Source organism: Protopterus annectens, chromosome 6.part0 (genome assembly GCF_019279795.1).
Source record: "Protopterus annectens isolate FY-2018-M chromosome 6.part0, PAN1.0, whole genome shotgun sequence".
Classification (NCBI taxonomy): Eukaryota; Metazoa; Chordata; order Ceratodontiformes; family Protopteridae; genus Protopterus; species Protopterus annectens.
Genome location: NC_056737.1, coordinates 1,283,067,474 through 1,283,081,868, shown reverse-complemented (window position 1 = coordinate 1,283,081,868; position 14,395 = coordinate 1,283,067,474).

Genomic DNA, 14,395 nt, shown 5'->3' with positions numbered 1-14,395 from the left:
CATACCCCCTCATGATGTCACCTATCTTCTACTCTGTTACTCCCCTAATCCTACTTTTACACTCTAGAGACATGGTTCACATGGCAGGGACAATTGGGATTCACTATCCTTATACTCATTTGCATAGGATTGCCTACTAATGCTTGGTTACATCTCTCAGTCTGAGCTTCCCCCCCTTAGCAACCACTACTCAGTAGCCATGTTGTCTTCAGCCTGCCATTCACCTGCATGGCAGATGAATATATTTAATAAAATGCCTATTTTTAGATTTTTCTTTCTGTTTTTTAGAGTGCCGCACATTTGTGCGACGCTGTGCTACACTTAAACTTTGGAGATCGGGGGAAAAAGAAATTAGTTTTTTATTATTTTGCTACACATAATAATGCCAGTGGCCTTATATTTGGCCATTGACATGCTTCCTCAACTTGATGCATCCTTTATTTGGTGCTGTCATAGCTCTGTTTTGCTATTTGCAGAACGGTACTCAGTTACCAAAGTACATTTCTGCAAATATAACTACTCTTACTCGGACAGGTTAGTGTTTCCTGGAGCACAAATTTACCTCATTTGCATAGCTTTCAGCAGCAAATGAGGTAATTTGCATATCCTAACACTGTCCGTGGAAGAGTCGTTTTAGGAGCTCTCATGCATGCCCCTGCCGGCTGTTCCTGGATCACTCGGCAGACATATTGGCTGTCTGGAGTCTTACTCTACTCTTAGACTCCGTGCAAGCCTTCATGAATCCAGTCCTTAATTTTCCCTCCCTCGGGGAAGTACTCAGTACTTTCCCCCATTCTGAAACAAGGTAAGGACCCCCAACTATGTGCATCCTATAGACCTATATCATTATTAAATATTGGTTATAAAATGTTCATGTCTATCCTGGCCAAAAGACTAAAGAATATATTACCCAATCTAATACACTTTGATCAAACTGGCTTTATCTTACATAGAAAAGTACACGACAATATTATTAAACTACTATCTCTAATAGACATTGTTAACAAAACCAAGAAACAATTAACTATTATTAGTCTGGATATTGATAAGGAATTAAATTCCTTTAGTTGGTCATACTTACAAAAAATCTTTAAAGAATTTAACTTTACTTCAGATTTCACTAAATTAATATTAAATATTTGTAGTGATTCTAAAGCATTTGTTGAGATTGGTTCATGTCTATCATCCCCAGTAAAAATTCATAAGGGAACTCGACAAGGTTGCCCTCTATACCCATTATTTTTTACTTTATTAGTGGAACCTTTTGCTTCATTTATTAGAAATAACCCAAATATCAAAGGATTTCAAGTTAATGAGGGATGCTGTCCAAAAGTTCAGCTTTTTGCTGACGATATTCTACTAACATCCAGTGACATAGAAGGCTCTTTACAACATATCATGAATGCCATAACTCTATTTTGAAAAATCTCAGGGCTCAATTTTAACCAAAATAAAACCAAAACACTTTTAATCAATGCGAAAATAAATAGCAATTTGCAAAAATACAATACATTCTACTGGGAAAACGATATGATAGATTATCTAGGAATACGTATTAAGAAAAAATGGAATGAGACTATTAAATTTAACTTCACTAAACTGGTAGCTATAATCAGTGACTTGACTAAAAAGATTATTTTGCCCAAGATTTTATTTTACATGCAATCATTGATTTTACCTCCTCCTAAGAAATTCTTTAAACAAATAGATTCCCTATTATTAACTTTTCTATGGTTCCCGAAGAGACCAAGAATAGCCTATAAGTGGCATGTTAGAGCCTGGGACAGTAATGGGATTGGCTTTCCCAACATAGAATTATATTCCAAATCTGTTGTTATTAACATACTACACTAGAGTTCATCCATATACACCTCTAGCTGGAAACAACTACATGAAATACATATAACTTCCTCTGAGAACTCAGAAACCCAGTTTAAGGAAACCTTTGGAATTAACAAAATATTTTGGATACTCCATGAATATTGCTTATATAATAAGTAATTTAGTCACTTCTCACATGGTATAAACCAAATATTTTATATTTTCAAAAATATAATCGACAACAATTATAGTCTAAAGAACATCTTTTTCATTACATTTCCAATAGCTTACACACCAGATTGCCTAGACACCTTCAATATCAATAAGATACGGAATCTTAAAGAGAATAATCTAAAGTTTTGGCACCAGTTTATAGACAAAATTATCCAACCAATGAACTTTCTCTTAGCCAGATATAATGTCTGTCAAGATAATTGGCTCTGTATTCAATCTTTAAGACAGTTTGTTGAAAATAAAGTGAGTGTGTCAATAAATCTGGAAACTGATATTATACCAAGATTGATACTATTCACATGGTGCAGTTCGATGAACATTGAACATAAATTAAGCATATCACCTGTATATAAAATCCTATGAGAAGACTTGATTACTTTTGACCAAGCTTTTTGGAATTACTCCATAAAGATTAACGGTGAACCTTTATCTAATGATAATAAGAAACAGTTAATAAATTCAATAAAAAACACTTCATCATCTTTATATGGGAGACTATATACCTGGAGATTTATTCAAAGAAGCTTTTACACTCCACACAGAATTGACCTTATAACCAAGAGTAATGAAAGCAAATGTTGGAGATGTGGTGATATTCTTGAAGCCAACTGGGTTCATATGTTCATCGAATGTAGAACTCTCACACAATACTGGAGTGATTTTAGAGATTTTACAACAGCCCTGGGGCCTGACAACTGTCAGATTACTAGCTCTTTGATATTATTCAATGCCCTACCCCAACTGTAATCCCTAGGCATCAGTTACCGGTTCTTTGGTTAATTCTAGCTATTACTCGAAAATTAATTACATTGAACTGAAAAAATAAGCAAGATCTTATGTTTACTGAGTTTATTTCAATAGCAAAATCCATATGTAAAAAAGAAATGCAAACTATTTATCAGAGATCATCAAATGTAATACACAAAAGACTAGCTTGCCAAAAATTGGAGAGATTGCTAGATAAATATTGATTACCTTTTGTGGATAAAACATATGTTTATCATGGATGTTTGTATATAGTGTAAATAGTTATTATGTTTTATATTGTTTATTTGTAATACTTTATGTCCATGTTTATTAACAAAATTTAATAAAAATGTTTTTGGAAAAAGAAAAAAGAATCACACTCTGTCACATATCACCTACTCAGGGGCGATCTCTGCTTAACATACAAGGCCATGTCAAACCCAGTGCTGTTGGACATGCTACATTTAAAGAAATCCCAATACCTTAGAGCCACACGCTCCAGGGATCGAAATCTGGCCATCACAATGAGCAAAACATGCTAGAAGGATAGGTTCCTGACCCAGAGTCTCCCCATACTCTGGAATAGACTGCCCATACATGTCAAGCTGAGCACCTCTTTGGCCCTCTTCAAAAGAAACCTTGACGGCTGGATGGGAGATAGAAAATTCACCCTGGGGATCACGTCAGTCACCCTGCTAGACAGGAGACCAGGGAAGTAAATATTTTGGGAAAAAATAGCCAGGGAAATGTTATGGCTAGGCTTGTATAGGCCCTAGGGCCAATAGCCTAGTACCAACCTATGAACCTATTTACCTTTTAAATCTCTATGTGATGTAAAAAAAGTCTGCATTTCAAATTGGTGTCTCAATATCTATGTACTGCAATAGTAGAAGTATGCATTTTACTAAATGCCACACTTTCTGCATTTCAGATATATTCCTTTGCATACTCTGTCAGTGAGCAGGATTCATGAAACCCTATATGGAGTGTCAGAATAATGCAGGAGCTGCTGCCTGCAATATGGCTGCTGAGTGATCCAGGATCGAGCTCCCAGGACGTTCACAAGTGCTCCTACACTATTCCAGCATGGACACCACTGCTTTATGCTAATTACCTCATTTGCTGGTGAAAACCATGCAAATGAGCTGAATTAGCAATCCAGGAAGCAGGCAGTTGTCCGTGCCTTAACAGTGTACAAAGCAGGAATGTATTTAACTAGTAGCTGAATACATTTCTGCAAATTAAAAAACGGAAGCATGACAGCTTGAAAGAAAGCATGTATTATAGTTAGTAGGCATTGCAATGGCCAACTATATCTCGATTGGCATGAAAAATTATTTTATTTTTATATAATAAAACTTTTATTTTTTTTGGCCGACTTCAGCTGTTTAAGCATAGGGCAGTGGTGCGCAAATGGGATCATGCCGAAAATAAAAAAAAGAATGTGAAAAAGGAATTTTCAGGGAACTCTGCATTTTGCCATTATAGTCAATGGCATGCAGAATGAAAACAATACCAGGGAACACTGATCGCTAAGGGAAAAGGCTCACTGTGAGTGCAGTAACTATGGAGTGGGGTATGCAAATGAGGGGAATATTACTGAATCACAAATTTCTTCTAAATGTCAGACTGCACCTAACTGTGTAGGTGCTCTAATATGGCCATATATGCATGAGAAGTAAATTACATCAAAAGGGGGTGTGTCATGCTTGCTGTAAGCACAGTGGAGCACTATTGCCCAGGTTTGCGCTTAGCTAAGCACAGCTACGCAAGGGTGTGTGTCTGAGGCTGTAATGTCTTACACCATGAAATGAACAGAGTGTTCATGTCCCAGAAGGGACATTTCTGCTAAAATGTGTTTAACATAGCTAAATGGGTTTGCGAGGTGTGCACTGGGACTTAAACAAAAAAAAAAAAAAAAAAACAAACAAACACAGGAAATGGTAGATCTGTGTATATGTAAGTAAGGGGTGTGTGTCCGAGGCCGTATAGCCTTATTTACCTTGCCTAAATGGGTGTGCAAGGCATGCACCAGGATTTAAATGACAAAAATAAAAAAAATACTAGAAAAGGCAAGTGGAACAAGACAAAAAAGGGAAATAGCAGAATAGAGGCACTCAGATACAAGTAATAGAGCTAGCAGGTGGAATGTATCATACTCAGCCAATCACACAGGCAGCATCTGCAGCACACCACTATAAACTATGCAAGCACCTTTCAGTCTGTTTTTTCCCACAAACTCTACACCACCGGTGTACACAGGTGGGGAAATTTTACCTGACAAAACTAACAAAATGTTAGGGCTGTTGTAACTCTCATACATCAGTATGTGCAAGAGGCTGAGGGTGGTGAAGAGGACAATGCTGACAACTGCCCTAGACTTATGAGGAGGAAGAGAAGAGTGTTCAGGCCCAGGGTAATCTACCAGTGGCTACATGATCTGGAGATAGTAGAGTGCTACAGGGTGGACAGGGACATACTGCAGCAAATTGTGGAGCTGTGCCGGCCTCGCCTCACATCCAGAACAAGCAGAGGTGAACCCATCCCAGTGGATACCAAGGTATGTGTAGCTCTAAAAATACTATCTACAGGTCCTTTCCAAAGACCAACTGGGGATATCATGGGGGTCTCACTGGCATCTGCATCCAGGATTCTTCACCAGTTCCTGGATACCATGCAATCACATGCTGAGAAGCACATTAAATTCCCCAGCACCAGTGAGGAACTGACTGGCAATATGCCTCTCTTCCACCATGTAGCAGACTACCTGGAGGTACTGGGTGCCTGCGACCACATGCCAAGGAGAACATTAAATTCCTCAGCACCTGTGAGGCACTGACTGGCAATATGCATCTCTTCCACCATGTAGCAGACTACCTGGAGGTACTGTGTGCCCAAGACTGCATGCACAGCCACATCAAAGCACCAGCTGGTGACCGGGGTAGAGTCTACATAAACCACAAGGGGTTCCACTCCATCAACTGCCAGGTCATGTGTAATGCCCAGGGCATTATCATGAATGTGTGTGCTGGCTGCCCTGGAAGCTATCATGACTCCCACATCTGGTATTCCTCACAGCTGTATCAGTGGTTTGCCAGGGAGGGCATCCCATATGACCATTTAGTGGGGGATGCTGGCTATGCACTGGAGCTGTGGATAATGACACCCATCAGTAATGCACGCACACCCACGCAAGAATGCCATAATGAGGCACACGCACAAACCGGGATCATTATAGATCATGTGTTTGGGATTCTCAAGTCACGGTTCCTCTGCCTTGACATAAACTGTGGAGCCTTGCAGTCCTCTCTGGCCACATGCGCACACATGGTCATAGTATGTGCCATGCTACACAATATGATCCTGTGGAAACAGCTGCAGCAGGAACAAAATGGGTAAGGGCCACACCCCCAATCATTGCCAAGGCTTCCACAGGCACAGAGGGACTCAGAGGAGGAACATCCTGAGTCTGCCCCTGTAAGCAGATGGAGGCATATCCAGTATGCCCTGGCCTTGGCAAAGAGGCAACACATAGCACATACACTGACACTGCAGGGGCCCCAGGGACTGATCTCTCTCTCTCTCTCTGACTTGCACACACAGTAAAATGGATGACAAACCTCACACCACCTATACCTGACCATGTATAGGCAGTGTATTCTGTGCATCCGACATAGTCAGCCCTCAAGCACCTCCCTCACAACAGCTGCAGGCACAAGGTAAGCCAGTCTCTGTAAAAAATTAAAATAATGGGGTGGAATTTCCTGATGGCTTATCTATGGTATTGATCAAGCATGTAAGGGAATGGGGTGACTAACTGGGATAGCAGCAGACAACTGACAGATCTGTGGGACAGCAGGATGTGTATCTCCAGTACTGCCCTACCCACACCATGCAGTACCACCCTAGTCAACAAATACCACTGCAGTATATGTGGTGAGCCAAATAACTGGGAGGGTCATAGGTCACATGCATGGATGTCAAAGTGGGGGACCGATACTCACCACCAACCTCACACAGCAGATTAGCTGTAGATAACAATACAACAATGCCTGGCAAAGGCCGCCACATGGCAACATCCATGAAATCTCCACCCACAGGCTTTTACACAGTGATATCACAGCAAGTCTTGCAGTGGCAGTATGGTTTTGAATGGTAAGAAGTCTGAAACTACAAATGTCTATGCCAGAACAATCTGACCTGTGGTTGATACTGTTATGCCTGGAGTCTGAAAGATAGGGCACACCACTATGCTACATGGGACCAAAATGTTAAGAAAATATAAGCACAGTCTGTGCAGATGTGTATTGTGTACAATCCTGTCACCCGCCCATAGTCCCATAGAAATGCAATGACATGTTCCTAGACTTAAACAGCATCCAGCTGTCATCCAGAGTGATGGTGCAATAGTAATGGAAAGCAATTGTCAGTAACACCCACAGTCAACTTACTGGTGCCATCCCAGGGGTGTCTCCTGCCGGCAGCCCGGGAACATATGATCATCAGAATGTACTGCCCTGCTACAGATTGCCTGTATCTGTCACACCTGGCCTACAGGCCTCTGGAAAATGCCTATGTCTCACCCACAGTACCCTTTAGGGAGTGTCATGGGGTCCATAACACCAACATAACACAGTCCACAAAATGCAAAGAAAGGCTATGCTAACAACTTTTAGAAGCAAACCTGCCAGCCTCAGGGAGCCAGAAATTGGGACAAAGCCTTGAATAATGGAGATGAAGGTCCAAAGAGAAGGGCACCTGTGAAATACTGCTCTAATAATGTTATAAAGTTGATGGAATGATTTGTAGTAACATGGAATGTCTGATGGGTACGAAGTTTGAAACTTTAATGTCAAATGTCTGTAAAATCTGACTTCAACCCTGAGTGACTTGCAAAACACTTTTGCTTGAAAACCACACTTGTTTGGGTAACCAACAAGATATATGAGTCATGGATGTGGGCATTCTATGATACTCTGTACAATTGACAGGAAGGGCTAGAAGTTTAAACATGGGAATGTACTCACTGCAGGCAGGCCTAACCCTGGAAGATAGTGACATGTCTGCATGCACAAAACCCTTGTTCACAGCCATGGGGAGTAACACACCCCTCCCTGATTACTCATCCTATGCCTTGACCTCAACATGTGGCCATCCAAGCAAAATGAGGTGGGCCACACATATATGTGTGACAAACACACACCTCCAGTCTGGTCAAACAGTTTGACACACACAAGACCCTCCAAGTGCAGTCAACCATTGAGGAGAGTCAATGCAAAGTACTGGTAGCTATAGGCAAACATATCTACCCAGGACACACACCCCCACTTATCTTATCCCCTACAAATCTATCTGGAGTCTGCCTGTCACCCTGATCCTGCCTGACTTATATTACCCAACTGTGGACTGGAAATCAGACCAGGCCAAAACATATATGCACAGAGATTCCAACATTGTATTATATCACCAAGGTGCTGGACCATTTCCACAGCACCAGCAGTCAATTGCTTGTAGGTACACCTCTCAACAGACTGGATAGTGCAAGAATGCATAGGATTTGGCCCATAAATCCTGTGTGTGTGTGTGTATCATCCATCCTGTATTCCTCTGGTAAATCACTGTGATGATCTGAGGAGGTATGTCACCAGGTACTGAAACAGTACATGACTGTGTCAAATGGAATATATGACAAATGTCTGCTAAAACCAGCCCTGTAACCCTTGCAAATCATATATTATAGAGAGAAATTGTTAGAGTCATTATATGGCCTATTGTCCCCACATTTTGATAGGCTATCTCCAGATATCATGCACCAACAGGTTGAGATGTATGGCTGTAGCACAAAACAAACCGGACTGGAGTAAAACAATCCCTGGAATGGAGTCCCACATGTACTATAGAAGGACACACTGGGCATGCTCATACACTTAGCGAAATGTCAGTAGGATGTAGGAATGAACAGGCCTTCCCCACCAGTGCACTTTCCATTGCCCCACCTTAGCAGTTCTGAAGATATCTGTCACCATAGAAGTCACTTTTGTTAGCCCCAGCCCCATAAGCTATGTGGCGCATGTGATAACTGTGTAACACTATAGTACAAATAACTAGTTAGGTAGGAGTTCTAATCTCAGTCCTGACACACGTAAAAGTGTGTGTGTTCACAACTAAAAGCTTTTGGGTCCATTCAGACAAAGTAAACTTCCCCTTTCCCTACTTTAGCAGTCCTGCAGATATCAGTCATCTTAGAAGTGCCTTCTGTCAGCCCTCAGCCCCATAAACTCTGTGGTGCATGTGATAACTGCATAACAAGGTAGTACAAACAACTAGTTGGTTAGAAGTTCTAATCTTCATCCTGGCAAATGTAAAAGTGTGTGTGTGAAAGCCTGAGGGAGTTGTGTGTTTGTTTATAGTTGAAACAGTTTTATGCCAGTCCCACCCACTACACTTTACAGTGCCCCACCTTAGCAGTCCAGATGATGTCAGTTCCTTATCAGCAACCTTGGGCAGCTGTCAGCCCTGTAAGCTCAGTAGTGTGTGTGTGATAAATGCTTAACACTATAGTACAAATGAGTAGTTTGGTAGGGGTAGGGGTTCTACTCTTGTATCCAGGAAATGTGTGTGTTGGTATGTATGGTTGTAAGTGGAAGTATTCTGATAAGTTTGTCACCCATTGCCCTACTTTATCAGTCCTGCTGATGTCATTCCCCATATCAGTACCTTTGGCCAACTCTCAGCCCAGTAAGCTCTGTAGTGCATGTGGTAACTGTGTGACACTATGGTACAAATCACTAATTAGGTAGGAGTTCTACTATCACATCTGGCAAGTGTATCTGTTTGTAGGGCAAAGTATTTTGATAGGTTAAACACCCAATGCACTACTTTATCATTCCTGCTGATGTCATTCCCTTTATAGCTTCACAAGTGTGTAGTAGGTTCATAGGTTCATAGGTTGGTACTAGGCTATTGGCCCTAGCGCCTATACAAGCCTATCCATAATAATTCCCTGGATATTTCTTCCCACAATATTTACTTCCCTGGCCCCTGTATAGCAGGGTGACTGACATGATCCCCGAGGTGAATTTCCTATCTCCCATCCAATCATTAAAGGTTCCTTTTGAAGAGGGCCAAGGAGGCGCTCTACTTGACATGTATGGGCAGTCTATTCCAGAGTATGGGGATTCTCTGGGTCAGGAACCTATCCCTTCAGTATGTTTTGTTCATTGTGATGACAAGGTTTAGATCCTTGGAGTGTGTGGCTCTGAGGGATTGGGATTTCTTTAAGTGGAGCATGTCCAACAGCTCAGGGTTTGACATGGCCTTGTATGTTAAGCAGAGATTGTCTTTGAACAGATGATATGCCACAGAGTATAGCTGGAGTTTTATTAGATGGTCAGATTAAGGCATCTGCTTTAGGCCTGGGATTCTTTTAGTGAGGTATTTCTGAGGCCTTTCCATCTGTTGCAGTTGTCTTGTGAGGTACATACCAAATGATACGTTGGACTCTATAATGGGTCTAATGAGGGATGAGTACAGTGGGACAATGACCTTATGTTTCCTAGATGAAAATCACTTAGTGATGAGGCATGCCACATAGAAGGATTTTCTGACTGTTATGGCAATGTTGTTATCGAAGGTGAGACCACTGTCCGCCTGTGTCCCTAAATCTCTCATCACACTTTCGGTGTTTAGTGTACTGCCACCTATGTGGTAATTCATGGGTACATGTTTTTTCCCAAAGGGAATAACTATACATTTCTTGACATTAAGCTTGAGCCCATGACTATGGCACCAAACATCTGTTTCTGTAAGACCCTTTTGTAGAATATCCACATCATTTGGGGATTCAATAATGGCTCCCAGTTTGCAGTCATCTGCATACTTTGTAAACCAGAGTCCCTTAGTGTTGGCCTGTACTTCAGAGAAGTAGATGCCAAACAAGAGAGGTCCCAGGACTGAACCCTGAGGTACTCCACTTGTCACTTGTCTGGAGCTGGATTTGGAGTCGGCTACTTTTACAGTCTGGGTTCTGTCAGTAAGCCAGTTAGAAACCCATCGAGTGACATAGGGATTTATGCCCAGCTTAGTAAGTTTATCTACGATTCCAGAGTGGGGGATGATGTTGAATGCCTTAATGAGTTCCAGATAGGCTGTGTGGACCACCTTACCCTTGCCCACAGCTCTGGAGACTGATTCAAAGAAGTCAATGAGGTTCAGGAGACAGGATCGGCCCTTCATGAACCCAAACTGGGTGGGGTCCAGTGTTTGAAAGTTGCCAATGTCTTTGTTTATAAGTTCCATGATATTGTGTTCTATGCCCTTGCAGATCAGGCTTATCAGACTGATGGGATGATAGTTCCCGGGATCCAATGTGGATTCCCCTTTGTGGAGTGGGATAACTGTAGCTGTGCGCCACTCATTGGGCATGAAGCTGAGGTGAGGCTATGATTAAACATGACACTTAGATGAGGTGCCAGTTCATTCTGTAGTTTATGTAGTACACAGCCCAGGATGTCATCTGGTCCCATGGATGCTGTATTCTTAGCTTTAAAGAGTGCAGTTTCTACCTCTGTGGCCATGATTACCGGAATTTGGTAATTTTTTGGTATTGAGATGGGCCCTTTAGGGGGTGAGAGGGGGGTGAAGTTGGCACTAAATCGATCTGCCAGGATATGGCAATATCCTTGGGATCAGTATATTTAATGCCATTCTGTTGTAGCTCAGATCAGGTCTGAGCATTGCCATTTAGATTCTTGACATAACTATAAAATGCCTTGTGGCCGTCTTTGGAATCTTTGGCAATTTTATTTTCGTAACTAGCTTTGGAGGATTTTATGAGGGATCTCAGCTTCTTACTGAGACTGGTAAGAGAGTTATTTTGCATCCTGGATTTTCCTCTTTTCTGCAACAGTTTCTTCCTTCTGTTGTATAGTTTGTTTATGGCAGGGGACCACCAGATTGGCTTTCTTTTTTTTGAGGAGAGCATCTTGGTTCTGTTTGGGATGGCACGATTCATGCACGAATGGATGTGCTCGTACAGTGCCTTGGTATAGTATTCAGCAGTTGAACTTTCAGATCCCATCTGCATGGGTGTCATTAAGTTTGTCACTTCTGACTTGTGTAGCATGAAGTTGGCTGTGGAGAAGTTTTTTATGGAGGTTTCCTTATTCGGGGTGGGGGTGGGATGTGGATTTCAAGGGTGATTTGTTTATGGTCAGACCTGACCATTGAGGGGGTGACCACTGGTGTGGAGCATCTATCTCCCATGTTGGTAATGACCAGGTTGAGGATATTGGAACCCCTGGTGGGACAATGGATTAGTTGATCCAGTGCATTGGAATTTATGAATTCCAAGAACCATTCAGAAAAGGTGTTGGTACCCAAGTAGTTTTCCCAGTTAATGGCAAGTAGTTGAAATCATCCAGTATTATGGTGGTTGTATCTTAATATATTCCAGTATGTTTAGAAAGGTGTAGCGAGAATCTTGGGGCATGGTTGGGGATCTGTAGCAAGCTACACTTTGGATTGCAGTCTTACCTAGTGTTAGTTTCACCTGAAGAATTTCAGATGCGTTGTGTTGGGCAACTAGCCTGGAGGTGTGAATATCCTTTGTGAATATGGACACCCCTCCACCTTTAATATTTTGGTCTTGGTTTGGTGGCTGAAAAGTGTTGTAAGAGTTGTAGCCTGGTATTGCATTGGTGCTCTCTGGAGCCCAGGAGCCTTAACAAGCCTAGCACATAGAAGGGACCTGCCATTGTGCCACCCGATGCTATGTCCCAGTGCCTGTATCAAGTATAGCTACTGCAGTGATCCTTGGGTTGAACTGTCTGTTACCCATCTACTCATCAATAATTCTCTGGAACAATCAGCTAGGTGGTCTGCATAACATGTATGGGAAGTGTATTCCAGGGCATGTGCAGTCTCTTGGTGAAGGACCTGTCCCACCAACATGTTGTAGTGACTGTGGTACTGAGGTAGAGCTCACTACAGTGTGTGGTGTGGATGGATTTATATGTAGCATTTCTAAACCAGCTTGGTCAGACATGGCTTTGTAAGTCAAGCACAGATATCTGCTAATTAGGTGATATGACACAGAGAATAGCTTGGGACTGCTGAGTCTGTCTGTGTAGGATGTGTGTTTTATGCATAGGAACTCCTTTGTGAGGTGCTTCTGTGGGTTCTCCAACTGTAGCAGGTGTCTAGTAAGGTATATGGCAAATGGGCCATATTACTTGGGGAGTGGTCTAATGAAAGATTAGTAGACATAGATCATTACCTCTGTCTTTCTGGATTCAAAACCTTTGGTAATGTAATGTGTCATATAGAAGGATTTCATGACCACAGTAACAATGTGGTGCTTGAAGAAGAAGTTGCTGTCAACCTGTGTCCCTAGATCTCTTATAATGGCCACAGTGTTCATTGGGCTCCCATTGATGTGGAACTTACTGGAAACTGCGTGTTTTACCAAAGGGTATGATGATGCATTTTTGTTAAGCTTCTGGCTGTGGTTTCCATACCACTCATTGATCTCAGTGAGGCCTGCATCACTTATGGAGTTCATGATAGATCCCAGCTTGCAGTCCTATGTGAACTTGGCCAGGCAGAGTTCCTCTGCATTTGGATGGACTCCTGAGAAGTAGATGCAGGATAGGACACTATCCAGTACTGATCCCTGTGGGACCCCACTCGTGACTGCTTGCCAGTCTGACTTGGAGTTTGCCACTGTCACACTGTGCATTCTGTGAACCAATTTGCAAACCACCCACTGATATAGGGGTTGATGCCTAGTTTGTTGGGGTTACCAATAATCCCTGACTGAGGAATGGTATCAGAAGCCTTAGCCAGATTGAGGTTGGCTGTATGTATTGCCTTACTGTCATACACAGCCCTGGTGACTCACTCAAAGATGTCAACCAGGTTGAGAGGCATGATCTGCCATTCACAAAGCCAAACTTTTTGGAGTCCAGAGTTAGGAGATCACCCGTATCTTGGTCAATCAGGCCCCTGATGATGCACACATATCTGTGCATAGTAGAATTGTCAGGCTAAGGGCCCAATAATTCCCAGGGTCTGTAGATGCTACTTTTTTATGGAGAGGGATGACTGTAGCAGTGTGCCATTTTGGAAAAACAAAGCCTGAGGTGAGGCTGTGACTGACCAGGAGACACAGATGTGGTGCCAGGTCTCCTTGTATGTCATGTAGAACACAGCCACGGATATGTTGGGATCCCATGGAAGCTGTATCCTTGCCTTTGGACAATGCAGGTCTAACCTGGCCTGCAGTAATGTTGGGTGATTGGCAGTCATCTGCCATTGTGATTGTCCCCTTGGGGGGAGAGAGGGGTAAAGCTGGCATTGACTGTGTTGGCAAGACTGTGTCCAATATCTGTTGTATCAGGATAGGAATCTGCATTGTACAGTAACTGACAACACTTGTGGTTATTGTTGTGGAGGTTATTGATATAACTATCAAAGGCTTTTGTGATTGCCGTCAGTGTTTGCTGCAAATCTGCCTTCATATCTGCCTGTAGGTGATTCCTTGATGGATTCCAAGTTGTGTTTGAGGTTAATAAGGGGGTTCACAAGTCTTGGG